The 19,133-nt window shown below is 43.1% G+C and overlaps 1 protein-coding gene across 2 annotated transcripts in view; it reads left to right on the top strand.

Annotated features, from left to right (window-relative positions):
* CHRM2 (cholinergic receptor muscarinic 2) overlaps positions 1–19,133 on the top strand; it is a 542,609-nt gene that overhangs the window by 192,741 nt on the left and 330,735 nt on the right. For both annotated transcript variants that reach the window (XM_086952978.1, XM_086952976.1), the window contains exon 2: positions 10,586–10,670. The gene's annotated coding sequence lies outside the window, so the exon portion shown is untranslated. The remainder of the gene's footprint in view (positions 1–10,585; positions 10,671–19,133) is intronic.

Below are 19,133 nucleotides of genomic sequence, written 5' to 3'. Positions count from 1 at the left end.
AAGTGCAAAAAGATCATTATTCCCAAGGTTCAGGGCCTTTTTTTCAGTGCCCTGCGATTGTGCTTTTTACAAATGTTAGTTTTAAATTTGAAGGCAAGTCTATCTTGCTTTAAATAGATGGCACCAGAAGGTAGAATTCCAAAGTTTTCTCTTTCCTTTGAAGATATTTTATTTTAACTTACAAGTGCTCGTGCGATTTGTGGGGTCCAGAACAGACATCCTCACGTGGTCCGGTAATTCAGGTAGCTAGGGATTCCTAGCTGCCAGACTTACCGGACCACGTGCAGATGTCTGTTCTCCTCCGATCCCTTTTAAAGGGATCCATAGCTGCCTGACTTACCGGACCACGTGCGGATGTCTGTTCTCCTGCGATCCCTTTTAAAGGATCCCTAGCTGCCTGACTTACCGGACCACGTGCGGATGTCTTTTCTCCTCCGATCCCTTTTAAAGGGATCCATAGCTGCCTGACTTACCGGACCACGTGCGGATGTCTGTTCTCCTGCGATCCCTTTTAAAGGATCCCTAGCTGCCTGACTTACCGGACCAGGTGCAGATGTCTGTTCCTCTTCGATCCCTTTTAAAGGGATCCATAGCTGCCTGACTTACCAGACCACGTGCGGATTTCTGTTCTCCTGCGATCCCTTTTAAAGGATCCCTAGCTGCCTGACTTACCGGACCACGTGTGGATGTCTGTTCTCCTGCGATCCCTTTTAAAGGGAGGTTTCGTTCGAGGTACTAACGTGAAGCGTGAAGTATTTTGGGCAATATTATCAAGAAAGGGCGGTACATTATCGCCGCTTTTATCGGCAGGAAACTACTGATAAAGCGGCGATAATGGGCTTGATAATATGCCCTTGTGAATTCCCATAGCAGCCCAGGTTAACACCAGAACCTGGGCTGCTATGGGAATTCACAAGGGCATATTATCAAGCCCATTATTGCCTCTTTATCGTCAGTTTCCTGTCGATAAAAGCAGCAATAATGTATCTCCCTTTCTTGATAATATGGCCCTTTATTTTTTTAACTTGACGCTCCTTCCATCATTCTTTACATTTTTGGATTTGTCTTTTCTGAACGGTGGGCAAAAGGAAGAGGAGCGCCCCTATTAATAAGGACTTCTTTGAACTCTTTTTGCGAACATCTCACCGGTGCATACCCAGTATTGCCCTCACCGTTGCTTGAGATTTAGATCCTGTAATGTACTCCTCAGTTGTTTTAATGGGGTACGAAGAAGACGTTAACTTGATGTGCCAACATCAAGTTAACATCTTCTTCGTACCCCATTAAAACAACTGAGGAGTACTATACAGGATCATTGTAAGAATCAATTTAAATATAAACCTATTTTCTCTAATTATTATTTAATGTGTTGTTATTGTCATTTAAATGCAAATATTTATACATTTTTTGATTGTGTCTCAAACATAATATCCAAAATGATTGAGCAAACAATTTTCTATACATAAGAAAAGATATAAAATAAATATACTTTTCTAAAGTAATGTGTTTATTCATAATTTTATGAATGTAACATATTGTGGTTACTACGTATTTGCACTTAGCTGTTGCTTGATTAAAAAGAATCTTGCTATTGGCCTTCTTACACACTATTCTACTATTCCCTGCGCACAGCAAGCATATATGTCAGGTAGGGGTCCCCTTTTTTCAAAAAGTATAGGTAACAGTCCCACAGTCATTGGGGCAGATCTTTTTGCTGCGCCGCGCTATGTTAGTCTCGTAACACAGGGTTGCGACATATTTACAACAATGTGTTGCATCTCTGTGCTTCCCCCTGCGCTGGTGCACCAACTGCTGCCATACGCCGGTGCATGCACCCTTGCACCATGGTGCAAGGATCCTGCGTCGTGGAGAGATTGTTTTTGTGGAGGAAGGGGCACCTTCCTGCACAAAAACAATCAATTGAGATGATTTCCTCTTCCAATGTGTGCTGTAGAATGCAGCACGCATTGAAAGAGGAAAAAAACATTTCTCCTCATTGCACCTAGCTATGCCATCCTTAAGGTGGCGTAGCATTCTGACGCTTTCCCAAATTTACGATTTCTCGTAAATCTGGAAATGCATCAGTGCACATGGGTGTTGCGTGTGAACACCAATGTCACGCCCCTGACACGCAAAGTGTTGCGTGAACAGGGGCGATATTTACAAGCACAGGTTGTCACACAGGGTGATTTAACCTGTTCTTGTATATATCACTTAGCAGGCTGCGCCACCGGTGCGCACGTAACGTGATGCACCGGCGGCGCAAGGGGCTTGTAAATCTGCCCCATTAAGTCCTAGTCGAGTCTTCACATAGAGGTCCTTTTTACTTTTCCTTTCCTCCATTTTTCACTCCCTTTCTAAAAGAAAACTCTTGTATTCTAAATGAATAAAGTCACTCTTGTTTTCCTTTCCTCCTACTACGGATCTCCCTTCCTCACAACATATCCTTCTCCATCTATCCTCTCCCACTCCCTTTACCCTCCTCTTCCTCATGCTTCCTTTCCCTGTGTTTCTCCCCCACCCCGCCTGTATTTATCATCCCTTGCTGTCTCCACCAGGCCCCTCCTTCGCCCACCCTCGTGCCTCAGTTTTAATATATTTCAGATTAAGAGTGATGGCAGAAAATTGGGCCGCGGTTCGTGGAGAGGAAAATATTTGTATTTCCATTTTTGCCTTAATGATATCGGGCTGTGGCTGATGAAACGTGGTGACAGCTCGGCTCGCGGCGCCCCGCCGTCCCACGTCACTTACACGCAGAGGACGACATGTGGAGAGGGCACGAGGAAAGATGGGGACGCAATACGTGGAGAAGCGAGAAATGCACAAAGTACACAACTGCCTCATCTAATGCTGCTAAGACGTTGTTGACAAAGCCAAGTAAAGGGTGATTAGGGGCTGTTAGCTGAGAGATGGTCCCTGTGGGGCAAAAACCATGGGACCAGAAAGTCAGGCCCAGAATTAGAAGCCCATGATTGAGAGCCCTGCGAACAGGAGAGAACTAGGCCAGCAACAAGGAACCAACATGTGAGGAGAGGAGTTAATTGAAAAGGGGCAAAAGGATCATTTTAATGATTGATTTAATTTCATTGGTTTTTTTTTCCTGTGGTGAGGATGTGGTCCTTAAGAGACATCAAAAGCTCTAATTAGTGTTAGACTAGAAAACAAACAGTAATAGTGGCGATTCTTACATGATTACATGGACAAAATCAAATGTGACAATGACATGACATAAATGTGGCAAAGAAAAGATGAGAAGGACCAGTGATAGAGATTAAGGGCATATTACGAGAACGGTGGTCGACAGGACGGCCGTAATCGTGGTGGCGGTATGACACCGCCACACTGGCGGTCTGCCCGCTGTATTATGAGTGTGACGGTCAGACCGCCACAAGACCACAGTCTCTGCCGAGATCAAGGATCCCGCTTCGCCAGCAGTCTGGAAATCGGCAGTAAATTGCTGGCAGTGCCGCAGTTGCACCGCTGAGCATATTACAACTTTCATTTCCACTCAAGTATTTATGGCGGTGAGCCCTCCATGAAAAGTGTGGTGGGCATGGAAGTAAGGGGGCCCGCTTCTGGGCCTGGGGATGCACGCAAAGGGGCACATGTTCTGCCCCCCTGGAATTGCACCCTCGTTGGTGCATGGTGTGGTATGCATGCTACACCGTGCAGGAATGTGCTGCAGGCATTGTCACAGTGGCATTCTGCTGTTAAGGCTATCCTATGAGCCTAAAGGACCACTTCCATGTCACTGCTGTAGCACTTCCTACCCCCCATGGCTTACACTCGTAATCCAGTGGGTGGGCTCACTATGAGCTTGGAGGTCCTCCTGTCGGCGTGGTAGTGCTGGGCTGACAGGAGGATAGACAAACTCATAATAAGGCCCTTTTTGTAGAATGGATAATGGGTAAGAGGTTGATAGAAAGGTTTTAGAAATGGGGCAGGCTAGGTGCAGTGAAAGTAGAATGCGTAAGAAGTGTCAGGATGGGAAAAGCAGGTAACTGGGACAAGTTAGTTATAAGTGTGTGAGGAGTAAATGGGCTTTTGGTCCACTTTTCAATGAATGAGGGGAATGATTGTGTCAAACTAATTTCTTGAGAAAAGTTATTAGAGACAAAGACTGACAGAAAGCCTCTTTCCTCCCTGCATTTACATCAGCTCTAACTGTGGGACTTCATTCAACGAGCTTGTGACCTCCTGTCTCTGCAGTAGTATAAGGGCCAGTTGTACCAGCATGCGCAAACATTACCCACCCAGAAAAAAAGCAAAATTTAATTACCTCCTGCTTTTCATCCTTCTCTTTTAAAGACTTTTGTGCTGCATTACTAGTCAATATAAGAGCTTTACATTTACCACCGTCCTTTAAATGTACTAAAGTATTCCACAAAAATATTGTTTCAAAAATATTGTGAGACACAAATATTGTGTCAAAATATTGTGATGCCAAAAATATTGTGGGAAGAAATATAGAAGGTAAGAATATCATATAATTTTTCTAGTCTTCTATATATATATTTTTAAATATTGTACATAATCTTGTTTTTTAATTATGTAGTTCAGATTTTTACATTTTCATTATAAGTCTTATTATTTTAATCTTGAGTATGTTTAGTTATTTATTGGAGTTTTTTTTTTTTGAAAATATATTTTATGTGTATTTTGTTTTATTTAATTTTTTTGGGTGCTTGTTAAATTTGTAGGTGAATAGGGTGTGAAGTTTCCTTTTCAAATATGTATTATTAATTGATTATAATTTTTAAAATGTTATAATTTGTTAATTGGATAATTATGGAAATAAGTTGATTATGTTACCAAATGTGGACTTTTTTTGCTTAAATGGTTAATTATACAAGTAATTGCATTATTTTTAAAAAAAAAATGCATATTATATATATATATCATTTTTTGTGTGATAATTTTGTGATGATTATTTACATTAAATAATGGGTATTATTATTTGTTTTATTATTAATTTAATTTGTTCTAGTGGATGTTGAATTTTAAAGTAATTAGTTGTTTTAATTTTTTTAACTGGTTTCATTTTTCATATAATTTTATGAATCATTCTCTATGTTAATTACGTGTTCTTAATTTATATAAATTATATAAAGTTAAAATTGTTGATATGTTTTCGGGAACATATTTTATGTTTGTTTATTTTATATAAGTGTAATTTATTTTTTACTAATTTAGGATAGGGAAGGTTACATCTGAGCTTTCTAAAGTTTAACATTTTACTTACTGTTGTTTATGTTGGAGTGGGAATAATAGTTTTGACCTCCCTAAAATCCAACACTTTCCATACTTTTGCAGTTTGAATTGTGAATACCAAATCTAACCCCGTCATAGTCCAACACTTTGCCTACTGTTGTATGGAGATGTAATAGTAAATCTAACTTCTCCTAAGTTCAACATTTTGCCTACTATAGCTTACTTTGATGTGGGAATAGTGAATATGACCCCTCCAAAGCCTAACACTTTCCCTGCTGTTGGTAATATTGGTGTGGGGATAGTGAACCTGAACAATCAAAGTCTAATTTTTTTATCTTTTAAAAAAATTAATTGGTTTAATATACATAGTTTGTTTTAATTTTAAAAGCTAGTTTAATGTGAATTTTTATTATCTATTTTTTGTATGTTATTTTTTTATTTAGTAATTGTATACATCTTGTTAAAATAAAGTCTAGTGTTTGTAATTTACATTTGTTAGGACTACTTTTTATTATGTTTAAATTATATTTTTAGTTTTTTAAAATGTTTTTGGGCAGTTATTTTAAAGTATATATTTTTAGTTTTTAAGTTATGCTTGTTATATTTTTATATAATGTCCTACAGTTAAAATGTAATATACTTACCTATTTTTGATGATAGTGTGGTCTCCTATATTTTTATTGTTGATAGTTTTTACTTTAAATACAAAGTATGTAAAGTTGATATTTTTGTCACCAATTGTTAGGTGGTGATATTCCGGCCCACTATAATTTAACTCTCTTGCTAGTACTTACACCTTTTTCAGTTTTTAAGGTGTCTATATCTGAGTTATCATATTTCATTTTGACAGTATTGAGCTGTATCACTGCTATCTCTGCTCTCCTCACTCTTCTGATGAGAAGCCTTTTGATTTAACTAAATGAAGAAATCGCAATTTAATGACTTTCATAAGTGGTTACCTACCTGTGGTCAAACCGTGCCCACCTCCAGATGTGAGATGCGGGTGAGGAAGTCGTTTCCAATGAGGCAGATGAAGAATTTCATAATTAGCTTAAAGTGTAACTATAGTAGTTTAACCCTGTGCGTGCTGCCGTCGGCCGTTGGCCGACGGGAGCGCTAGTGTTGCTGTCGGCCACCGGCCGACGCGGCCCCGCCCATTTTGTGGAAGTGCCACACTGCCGCGAAATCGCAGCCGCAGCAAAGGGGTTAATTACGTCTATAGTTATAAAGTTACGAAGAAAAAGTCAGTCATACTAATTACTTCATCATGACTTCTTAGTAAAGGCTAGTTTAAACTTAAATTTGACTGAGTGTCATTAGCCTACATGTAATTGCACCTTCCATTGCAGGTGTTTGAGATGAATGCTATTGTGAAGCACATGGACCTTGTCCATACCTGTTATCAGAATTGTCTCTAATAACATCATCATTATTATTATTGTTGTTGCTGTTGTTGTTTTTGTTATTGTTGTTGTTATTATTATCATTACAATAGCAATAACAGGTATTGTTATCGTTTTTCTACTACTGCCTAATGCTACTACTACTTTACTCTTATTGTCATTATTATTATTATTTTTATTATTAATAATAATATTATTATTACTAGTATTACTATTGCAACTGCTACTAGTTCTATCACTGAATGAATGATATAAATAAGCTGTAAAAATGGGCATGTATGTTTTTGCCAACTAAAGTTGGTATACAATTGCAATGTTAAATTGAGTAATAATAAATTGTAAGTATAGTAACTTTTTTGCGGCTTATAATAAGTAAAACACACAGAGAAGCCTTCGACAGCATGAGGGCACTTCTTGTGAAAGAGGAAGGCTTAGGGCTGCTCAAAGTCCCATCCCAGGCTTTATCATTCAAAAAGCAGAGATAGAGGAGCGTTCCCACGGTTTGAAGGGAAGCGGGACCCCGGAAGCCTTAACAGGCTTACTGCAATCTAACACAAATGTAATCCCTTAACCTGAAGCCAATCCCCAACCTGAAGCTAATCCTCTTTGTTATACGCTCCTAACTGTGCATAATCCCATATATTATGACTATTACAGAAAATACACCCAAGGCAGTAGTTAATAGTGGAAAGGAGTCTGTGCAGAGGCTCTGCGGTGAAGGCAGGAGCAGGACTATGTAAGGATGCAGGATTGCCTGATACTGCCCGCAGGAGATCAGGGGTCCTTCACTTTTGTGACAATACTCCCTCTTTATGTCTCTGTCTCTCTTTCTCCCTCCCTCTCTTAGCCTCTATCTCCCACTCATCACATGTACAAACGCACGCTCTCTCCCCATACACATATCCTCACTCATTCTTCCGGTATCTTTCTTTCTCACTGCCTCCCTGTTTTCCTTCTCTCTGAGATATTCAAAATATTTTAATCTGCTGAGCACACTGTAGAAATGCATTGAATGCCATATGAAATAAGGCACATAACCTTTTTTGAGATAGCTTTTGTTTTTGGAAATATCTATATACAAGCATACGTTTGTTGAATTGTAGGCATAAGTGTCTGACTGTCTAGCTGGATGCATGGATGCCTGCCTGTTGATCAGTGAAATGACTGTAGGCGTTGCTCTTTCTGCATGAATCAATGCTCACATTTCAATTGGTTGAGCACAAGCATACATGCTTTGACAATGCATGCTTGTTATATTGTACTGCTCACGGTGTAGCTGACCATGACTCTGGAAGAGTCCATTGTGTGGGACGAAATAAAACAGTTACAGCGGTGCTCACTCAATTTCTGTAGAGCTGTATTTCATCACCTCTTCTACCACATCTTCTGCAACACTCAGGCTGTATTCGTTTTTAGGTACAGTCTGGGCAGCGAATGCGCTGCTCTGCGAGGCATGCTGTATCCTGGTATGGACTTGAAGCTTTGCCGTCCATATTTTTAATTGGCTTGTGTCATTGTCCACTGTAAACTGTGGCTTTTCATTGGTCAATATGCTTAGTAGTCTCTCCTTAGTACCGCCTGGTCTCAATTTGTAACCTCCCATGAGGACACCCCCTGTTACCTGTGTTGCTACTTAGTAGGCTTTAATTACAGCCTCCAAGCACTATTTTCTCAAATAGCTTTGTTCTGCCTGCTGTTGCAGGCCAGCCATGCTCTCTCCTAATGCTTTGATAGCAGGGGCACCGAACGCATTTGCAATGCAATAGGTCTCACATTTGCAAGAGTTTGAGATATTGGCATTGTAAATTACAATAACTTTTATTTATCTGTTTTAAAAACAACACATAAATAAAAGGCATTGTCATTTGCAATGCCAATAGCTCAAACTCTCGTAAATGTTGTTAGTTTAGAGGGGCCAGCTCAAATTTTCAGGTTGACCTGTGTGTGTCTGATGGTTTTAATAGCATTTTCTAGCAGTCTTACATTGCAATTGTTTCCATGGTCTTCACACATAAGCTGTAAGAAATTGCCCTCCTGGATTTTTTAATTGAATTGAATATTGTACTTATAGAGCACGCTGCCACTCCCAAAGAAGCATCCTGGCGCTAAGCGGCAATGAGTATGGCTGTGTAAACTTAATCTGTCTAGGGCAATCCTTGGAGGAGAAATTCATCAGAGAAAGAGTGAATAGCACAGATCATAAGGGATGTTAAAAAGCCAGGTCTTGACTGGAGCTGCCTTTTAGATTCAATGATTATCAACTCCTTAGGGGGTAGGATCCAGGCCCTTGTACCCAGGAAGGCTAAGGATTTACCACCTCGAGTTTTAAGTCTGAACGTGGGTGGCTTGAGCACATTAGCTTGCGAGGACCTAAGCAGCCGTAAAGTTCTATAGTGGGTGACTCTATAAGTTAAATATTTTGGCCCTACTCCTTTAAAGACTCTGAAAATGAATAAGAGAATTTTTAAAGGACCCTTTTTATGCAATGCATTGGCAAGCAGAGTCGTACTTTGAAGGCTGCTGATGCAGAGGAGCGGCGAGGGTGTTGCACCACTTGGAGTTTCTGCAGGGTTTGTTTTGAGGAACCGGCGTGAAAGCTGTTACAGTAGTCCAGTCTTGCAGTTATCAAGCAAAAAGCAACTGTTTTTCTAGCCTATAATGTGAGACATTAAAAAAATTCAGTGCTTTTATAAGACTGAAGCAAGTTCCTGCAGAACTTATTATCAGGACTGGTATGCTCTTGATCAGACTAGTCTTCCAGATATCACTGTTCTACTGGCCTTCCTAGCATTGCAAATATTTCTTTACTTACATCCCGCTTTTTCCCTCTTTCATCCTGCCTCATATTCCACAATTGTGCAGATTGGCGGCAACTGGGTTACTTCTTCTTTCATATTGGTTGTGTTGCATGCAATGTGGTATGATGTGACTTTGAGTGTGTATAGATGATTGTTGGATGTGAGATTAGTGATTTTTTTGAATTCTTTACCAATTCACACTTTTGTGTGTGTGTGTGTGTGTGTGTGTACGTACATATATATGTGTGCTAAATGTTAACCTGATGATGTGTTTGTACTGGAGGTCCATTCAGGGCACTTCTGATGAGTTTGCGTTATTGTCCCTGACTTGTGGATTTGCCTCATCAAGGGTCTAGTAATTATATCTGCTCCTGAAATTACTGACCTGGGATTCTAATTTTTACAGTGTTTAGAGCGTTATTTTTTCTTCAGTCGTCCACATGTAATAAGGAGGGAATAAGTGAGGCTGGATGGCGGTATTTCCATCAGTCGGGGTCCCTGGGTTCTTTCGTCTAATAACTCGTGTTTTTTTCATTTACATCTTTAGGGTCAGTACTGGTGATTGTTTTGTTAACTGTATGTTTCACACGGAAAGTGTCTAGCTATTTATTGCTATTTATATATTTGTGATAAGTTATGTGCACATATGTAATAATACCTTCCCACTCTCTTAGGTGTGTTTGGTGAGTGCGTGCTTAGCAATGGGCCAGCGTGTCCATTCATGAGGTCAGGATCCATGTAATGCCATCATACTGGATACTTTGTCATGCATTTGTACAAGGAGGTTCGCTCCAGGTAGCAAACAGAAATTTAGTGTCACATCTAGGAGAGTGTCTACTGCCTTACAGTGGTGCAAATTGTAATGACTACCGTTTTGTGACACATAAAGATCTCTCTGATTATCTATGCTATCTCTGCTCCTTCCAAGTGACACCATACACTCTATAACCCCAGAGTTAGAGTGCTTTGCCTTGTTGTCTAGCAATGTGTTGAAGATGATATAAATATCCAGGTGTATTACTCTAGAAAGTAAACATTTACCAAAAATCAAAACTGGGACATGGGTATTAACAATGGTGACACTTAGTAATGTCATGCTTAATGTGTCTACATGAACGTTAGGTACTTTGTTTAGCTGGTATTCTAAATGGCTGTTGTGTTGCAATTCCACAGGGCATGTTCTGCGGGACGCCAACAAAGTTGCAGTCTGAGGAGATAACACAAAGGTTGATTTAAGGACTTCAGGAATCATCATAAGGTATGTTTAAACTTTATTTCAGACCACCGTTTTTCAGAATCTTGCAACCCTTCTTATGAGCTACTATTTCCATGTGGCTTTGGTTTAATCCAAGATGTTATATAGATTTCTACACTTATTGCGGAATTGATGCATGTGATTATGGTTAATTTGTTAAACTTGAGGTAGCTAAGGTGGTGTTGTGATATGCATATGGATGACATTTGAACCAGAGAACTTGGGGAGGAAAAGAAAGTGGGGCACTGACCCAACCAAATCCCATTTTATGTACCAACCTCCAGACACCACCTCAATCTCCTCCACCTTGCATCTGACAAAATCAACTTCATGCAACATGAAGTACCCATAATGACATTCACCTTATGGTAGCTTGTTTCTGTGTTGCAACTCAGGAGTCTGTTCTGTTCGTTATGTTTGGCATATTCTATGCGAATCAAATTGATTGACTGTTTCTAACATGTCTGATTGGGCAAGAGATATTTATTAATATTTAATTTTGGTTTTGTAAACATGTGATGATTCAATGGATGTTTTTGTGCTAAGTGAATTTCTGAGGAGTTTCAGAGAAAGTTAAGATTTGAATTTCCATATGTTCAGCAATTTTTGGAATGCCAAATGGTTGGAGTTTGTTTGATTAGCAATAAGAAGCGATGTTCCAGGCAGCGACGGCTCGTGGAGGGAGTTACGGTGGGGCAGGAGGGCGGGGAGGGGGAGGGGCAGGGCGGAGGTTGCTAAAAACCGGCATATGGATAATTGCAGGTAAGTAAACAATTTAATTAATAAAACAAATTTCGTAGTGCGCCTTGCATCGCAAAATGCAATGCAGTGCGAGCTACGAAATTCGTTTTATTAATTAAATTGTTTACTTTCCTGCAATTATCCATATGCCGGTTTTTAGCAACCTCCGCCCTGCCCCTCCCCCTCTCCGCCCTCCTGCCCCACTGTAACTCCCTCCACGGGCCGTCACTGGTTCCAGGGTTTAGAGCCTGGGTAGATGAAAGAGCCATTACCTTTTTCAGATCGTTGAGACTACCAGACATGCAGAAGAAGATTAGCACACAAGATGTATTTATTTGTTAGTAAAGTTGAACAGAGTGATAGTAGCTAAAATATATATTTGATCTGGTTAAATACAATAGTAACAAATTAAAAATCTATATTTGGACATAAAAAAACTAAAGACCTGATTCCAAGTTTGGAGGTCTTGGAGTGGGCAACCACTCCAGCGCCCCACTCCAAGACTGCCAAATTTGACAGCCGGCCGCCCGCCAGATTGCAAGTTATCTTGTGGTCCGGCAGCAGTCCTTTGACGTTCCCACAGTGGTGCCTATTAAAAAGGCACAGCAATTGGAATGTCAAAGCCCATTCCTACATGGCATGAACTGTGAAGTTCATGCTGTGCAGGAAAGGGGGCCACAGGGGGGGCACAAAATGTATCCCCCTGCAGGCACCCCATGTCCCTGAGGCATCAGGGGGCACTGTAGGGCCCCCTTCGTGTCTTCACCACCACAGTTTTCATGGCGGTCTCACCGCCATGAAAACTGCGGCGGTGAGGAAACTCCTAACATGCACATGCAGCAGTACCACCAACATATTAGGGCCTCTGACACCCATGCCACCATCGCAAGATCCATGACCCCCGGCGGTTGCGGCAGTCCCAACGCTGTATTCGCAATACGGGGGATGAAGCGCCAGTCTGTTTGGGGGTCTGATGGACCACCAAACTCGTAAACAGGCCCTAAATGTGTAGTATCCTTTACAGGACACTCTCAGTTTCCTCCCCGCTGTTCTTCATCCACACACTGATGCCTCCTCACTCTGCCTTTTCCTCACTCCTCTTTCTCCTCCTTCTTACCCTGATGACTCCTCGCTTTGCTTCTTCCTCAATCTCCTCCTTCTTACCCTGGTAACTCCTCCATCTGCTTCTTCCTCAGACCACTGCCTCATCACTCCGGTGTCTCCTCAGTCTGCTTCTTCCTCAGTCTGCTGGCCCTACCCTCTGGTGATTCTTTGGCCTGCTGACCCCTGACTCTCCTGGCTCCCAAATCAGCTGCCTTCTCCCCCTACAGGATCCCAGCACTACTGACTCCTCACTCTGCTGCTACTTCACTGTGATGACTCATTTTTTTGTTTCCTCCTCACGCTATTGACTCTTTGCTCTATTTCCTCCACCCTCTGCTTCCACCTAACTCTGCTGCTCTTCACTCTTTTGACTCTTTTCTCTGTTGCCTCCTCACTCTGCAAAGTCCTCGCTTCATGCTTTGATGCCGCCTTGTTCTGTTTAATCCTCACTCTATGTCTGCCTTGTCGCGCCTCCACCTCTTTCCTGTCACTCCGGCGACTCCTACCTCTTCTTCCATCTCTCTCTGCTGGAGCCAGGGAGGATCAAGTGAGAGCAGCCAATACAGTTATCATGGCTGACCTCCTGCGACCTTTTTTCATTCTGGTTCAGAACCCATGTACGCACACTGCTCTAATAAGATCTTTTCTTCAGGGAAATTATAGATTTATAATAACCTTTTCAATATAACGAAGACCAATAAGTACAGATGAGTGCGTCTAATCAGTATTGTAAAGGGCATGTCTGGTGAAACTTTCAGAGCTGGCAGATTCCTTTCTTTGTCTGACATCTCTAACAAGAACGAATGCTCACTTTAATGAAAATGCTGGAACAGCTACATCCTCTTTGATTGAATGGGATGCTTTTAAGACAGCGCTCAGGGGTTGACGCATCGCAGAGGTGGTTGGGGTGCGTAGAACTTTGTTTGGTGATGTGAAAACTCAGGAAAGGGTATTTAGAAGCCTTGAACAATGCAGGACAGGTAATCCTGCTCTTAAATATCCCCTGCTTGAGGCAAAGGATTTACTGGCAGCACAAGTTGAAAAGTTATGTTGTTTTGATTATAAGGAATATTTGACTCGTACTCATGCTGAGCGTGAGAAAGCAGGATCCCTTTTGAAGTGGCTTATTAATCCAAAAGCACCAGAACCTTTGATTCTTGAGCTTGACTCTGCTGCAGGTGAAGCATAATATAATCAAGCTGCTATTAATAATCGCTTTTGTGAATATTACACTTATCTCTATGCTCCAGCGCCTAGAGCACCACCTCAGGTTATTGAGGATTCTTTATCAATAAGCCAACTGCGAGTCCTCTCAGGTGAGTATGCAAATGATTTGGGGGCAGGGGTATAACTATACAATAAATTTGAGCTGCCATAAAAAAGTATGGTGCGTGGTGAGGTTCCTGAAGCATATGGCTTACCCGTAGAGTTCTTTGCTACAAACATGAAATATTTTGAACATCTTGGAGGATAGGGCACCTGCTGATGTGAGGTGCTGGTCATTCCTCTTTGGAAACCTGGTTTCTCTTCAATGGAAACCAATTATGCCCTTTTGTATTCATACTGATTAAGAGGGCTTTATGCCTGGGCATAATTGAACATATAGGGGCCCATTAGGATGGCAGGCGGATTTCCCCTGCCATGCTGGCGGTAGCCACCGCCAGCCTGGCGGGGGCAATCCGCCCGCCATCCTCTCCTGAATCCCCCGCCATATTAGTATGGCAGGGGGGACCGCGGCGGACGGAAAGACCGTCCGCTGCTTTTCCGCCCTGGTCGCCTTGCAACCGGGGCGGAAAAGGTTTAATATGGTGGCGGTGTCTAGTAGACACCGCCAGCCATATTAAGATGGGCCATGACAGATGCCTTTCCGTGGTGGCAAGGCATGCGGTCTTCACTTTGGGGGCCCCCTGGGGGCCCCCAAAGTGAAGGAGGGGTGGGGGGTGCACACGGGGGGTACATGTGGTACCCCCCTGCATTTGCATATACAATGCAGTAGGCACCGCGCGGTGCCTGCCACTTTTTTTGTACGCAAATGCATAAATGCATTTATAGCACTGTGGCGGGCGGTGCAGAGAGCGCCGCGTGCCACAATGTTATAAATGCAGGATGCGCCCGCCACTGTGGCGGGCGCATCCTAATACCCCCCAGGGGACCCCCGCCCTTATGGCGGGCGGTCCCGAATTCCGATAGGATGGCGGGCGGACTAAGTCCGCCCGTCATCCTAATGACCCCCATAATATTCAGAGGCTCATCTCTCTCTTGAATGATGATTTTGTGGATAAGGGGAGGTCAGCTGTCATTGCAATAGACATTGAGAAAGCCTTTGACAGTTTAAGCTGGGAGTTCTTATATTCTGTAAAGGATCAAATGGATTTGGGTACAAAATGTATTTGGGTCAAACTTCTCTGTACAGTTCCCAAGGCACAGGTCTTGTCTGAACCCTATGATGTCGGACGCTGGACTAGACAGGGGTGTCCAATATCTCCCTTATTATTTGATATCTCAGTGGAGCCTCTGACCAGTTGTGCCCGCACTGAGAATTTGTATAATGGGAAGTAGGTCCGTGGGCAAACCCATTTTGCAGCATTATATGCTGATGATATGCTGCTCTTTCTCCGAGTTGTTGGGATGTATTTACCTGGTTGCATCGACTTTTTAAACTGCTTCAGTATAGTATCTGGTCTACATAATAATTAGCAAAAATCTCACTTGTTTCCACTTTGCTAGGATGTCACGCAGCCCCTAAATTTACATAGGCTCAATTGGATCCCTACCTGCATTAAATATTTATGTGTAAAAATATATCATAGCCAGCAAGATTTATTAGATGGGAATATTGCAGCAGCTGTTAGAACACCTAGAACTAGAAATAAGTTTTGGATGAGCCCACCATTTTCTGTGGCTGGCAGAATAGCGGTAGCTAAGATGATGGCGCTACCAAGATTGCTCTATTTCTTAAATACATTGCCATTGGTGTTACCTCTCTAATTATTTAGGTAATTGGAATCGTTACTTCTGAAATTGTTTTGGGGAGCAGGTAGGCGTAGAGTAGCATCGACAAAACTACAGCACCCTGTAAAGGAGGGAGGATTGGCTGCTCCTGATCTTGAATCTTATTATCGGGCGGCTCAACTGCAATGGTTAAATAAGTGGGTATAGTGTCGAACCCTGGAGAGGGGGTTATTGGCTCACTGCCTGATTTGCAGGAGTTATTGGAAGTCTTCTTTCTTCCTCGGCGGAGACTGCCTGCAATTTATCAAGAGCTAGTAGTGATATAGCAGTGCTAGCGACGTTGCCTACGGAAAACCCAGGTCCAAGTAACCTGTTTGATTGATATGCCATTAAAATGGAAGAAAATCGTGGCCCAGGTAGGAGCCTTAGCAGGAATTGAAAGATGGACTAACTTTGGGGTTAACCGTGCTAGGGACCTATATCGGGATGGAGTATTGCCTAGGTTTGAAGACTTGACTGAAGAAGGTAATATACCTAGAGAACAATTTTTAGCACACAGGGCATTGGTTGCAACAATAAGGAATTATTGGAGAAATGGAGATGCTGAACCTGCCACACATCAGGTGTGTCAACAGCTCTGAACAACAACAGAGTGTGTAAAAGCGGTCTCATATCTATATCGTGCAAATCGTGAAAATATTCTTTCTCCTCTAGCTGAGTTGAAAATAAAAAGGGAGAGATGCTTAGAGCTCAAATTAATGATTTGGACTGGGATAGGATTGGAACACATATATCAGCTGTTTCTAGAAATACTAGGTTCAAATTAATTAATTTCTGTATCCTGCATGCAGCTTATCTTAAGCCTGGCAGGATTAACAAGTTCTATGCGAGTGCTGCTGCAAAATGCACTAGATGTGCTGATTCGGGAATAGAAATGTTCCACATGGTATGGTCCTGCCCTTCATTAGCAGGAATCTGGAGGAAAAATAGAATATTTTAATGGAATAACCTTGCTGGGGGGATACCTTTGCCCTAAAAATAAGAAAACTACTACTAGATTTACTGAATTAGGTTTTATTTTGGCAAAACGAGAATTGACTATGCATACAACCTCCACCAATGGATCGCAAACTCTCTCCCCCTCAAGAACTCCACCAGAGGACACGGCGCAAAAACCACCTGGTTCACCACAGACCTCCGAGAATTCAAGCGCTCTTGCCAATGACTGTAGAAAGCATGGAGAAACAGAAAATCCAGAGAAGCACGCACAACCTACAAGGCCCATACCATGGCGCACCACCAACTCATCAAATCAACTAAGAGAAACTTCATTCAGGACAGAATCCTCTCCAACTCCCACAACTCCAAGGAACTCTTTGCCATCATACAAGAATTCACCAGACCCCATAGCGAAACTACTGTTGTCCCTCACTCCCAAGAACTCTGCAACAAACTCAGCTCCTTCTTCCACCCCACAAAGATCAGGATGCTCTACAACAACTTCAACAACCAAGACCATGGCACCGACCCTCCACCAGTGACCCCACCCAGCCAACACTCCTCCCCTAGCCGACACTCCTCACCTGGACCCCTCTCACCATAGAAGACAATGAAAGGACAATGAAAAACCCCCACTCCGGAGCACCAACTGACCCCTGCCCTCCGCACATCTTCCACCACTGACGACATCCGCACCCTCCTCAATCAAGGCCACACTGCAGCCCTCATGCTACTAGACCTCTCAGCAGCCTTCGACACCGTCTCCCACCGCACACTAGCCACCAGACTCCATGACAACGATATCCAGGGCACTGCCTTAGACTGGATTCGACCTTTTTTTCTCAGGCAGACAAGAAGAATAAGACTCCCGCTCTTCCTCTCAGAACCCAGAGAGATCAGATGCAGAGTACCCCAAGGATCTGTCCTCAGCCCCCCGCTTTTCAATGTATACATGCCCCCCTCACAACCATCGTCAGAAAACACAGACTCAACATAGTATCGTACCCAGCTCATCCTCTCTCTCACCAAGGAACCCAACAACACCAGACACAGTTTTGCAGAAGGAATGAAGAATGTTGTATCTTGGATGAGTAGCAGCTGCCTGAAGCTCAACTCGGAGAAAACTGAAGTCCTCATCCTCAGGTCCACCCCCTCTGCATGGGACAACACCTGGTGGCCCCCCGCCCACCCACCCTCCCCCTACGGACTTGCAACCTCGGGATCATACTCAACACATCTCTCACCATGAACCGCCAGATCAAGGCTGTGTGCTACACAAGCATCAACACCCTCTGCATACTCCGCAAGACCTTCAAATCAATCCCCCTGATTCCAGGAAGACTGTCACCCACGCACTCATCACCAGCAGACTGGAGTATGGAAATGCACTCTCCGCCGGAATTAAAAAAAACTCCTTCCCAAACTCTAGGCCATCCAGAATGTTGCAGCCAGATTCATCCTTAGCATCCCACAACATGACCACATCACCCAGCACCTCTGCGTCCTTCACTGGCTTCCCGGCGAAAAAAGAATAACCTTCAAACTGCTCACTCACGCCCTCCATAACACCAGACCCCAATACCTCAATGAAAGAATCTCCGTCCACGCTCCCAAGAGAAAACACCACTCCGCCGACCTAACCCTAGCCACGGTCCACCGCATCCACTGGGCCAGAAAGAGTGGCAAATCCTTCTCTTACATCACGGCCAAGACCTGGAACAAACTCCCCCTCAGCAACATGCAAAGCCCGACGCTGCACCAGTTCACAAAGGACCTCAAGACCTGGCTCTTCGAATAACCACGGAGCTGCCCGTAACCCTGCCCCCCCTCCCCTCAGTGCCTTGAGATCCTCACAGGTGAGTAGTGAGCTCTATAAATCCCTGATTGATTGACTAGAAATCGGCGCATGGTCCTCAAGTTGCCAGATGGCGTAAAGAAATGGTTAAGTGGGCTAGATTTAAGAGTGCTGTGTTGTTTCATGACACCACCATTACTTCTCTCCTTCAATTGTGATGTCCTGCAGGTTCTGAGATTCCATCAGTGGGACATGTAACACGAAAGAGTTGGCTGGGAAAATGTTCGAATACGGTGTCTGTGGAGTATGCCTGTGTTCATAAATATATTTATTTTAGTCTCGGTTTTCATTAAATTGAACATCAATTGGTAGTGCGGTGATAGGCGGTGAGCACTACTAGGGAAGTTATGAAATAATGAAGTAATATGTGTGAATACATTTGCTCCATATAGAGTGAAACCCATTGGATGGAATGTGTATGACGTGGAATGCTTGGACTACCGAGAGAGCAGTTGTGGGTTGCCAGTCGAAGAGTATGGTGTCCATCCATTAAGGAGAACATGTGACGTAAAAGCATTCTCCTCATAACCAGGGCTTTAAGTGGGCCGGGTCTCAAGGGGTCTGAGCACCGGCAGTTTTTTAAAGGGCGCCTCGAAACGGGTCTCTATCGGGCTCTGTTTTGAGCCCTGGCACAGGCGGTCCATGTTTTTTTACCGGACGGCAGTAAGAGCAGTTTGCTGTCACTCCAGTCTGGAAACAAGGGCCAGGGCGCAAAACAGCCCGATAGAGACCCCTTTCGAGACAGAAGGCACGTCGATGTGCGCTGCCCACACTGCTCACTTCTCACTAGTGGAGAAGTTAGGGCATGACGTCAT

The sequence above is a fragment of the Lissotriton vulgaris genome, chromosome 1_2, assembly GCF_964263255.1.
Source record: "Lissotriton vulgaris chromosome 1_2, aLisVul1.2, whole genome shotgun sequence".
Taxonomy (NCBI): domain Eukaryota; kingdom Metazoa; phylum Chordata; class Amphibia; order Caudata; family Salamandridae; genus Lissotriton; species Lissotriton vulgaris.
The sequence above is the reverse complement of the archived record's forward strand: the minus strand, read 5'-3'. Positions and strand labels throughout refer to the sequence as shown.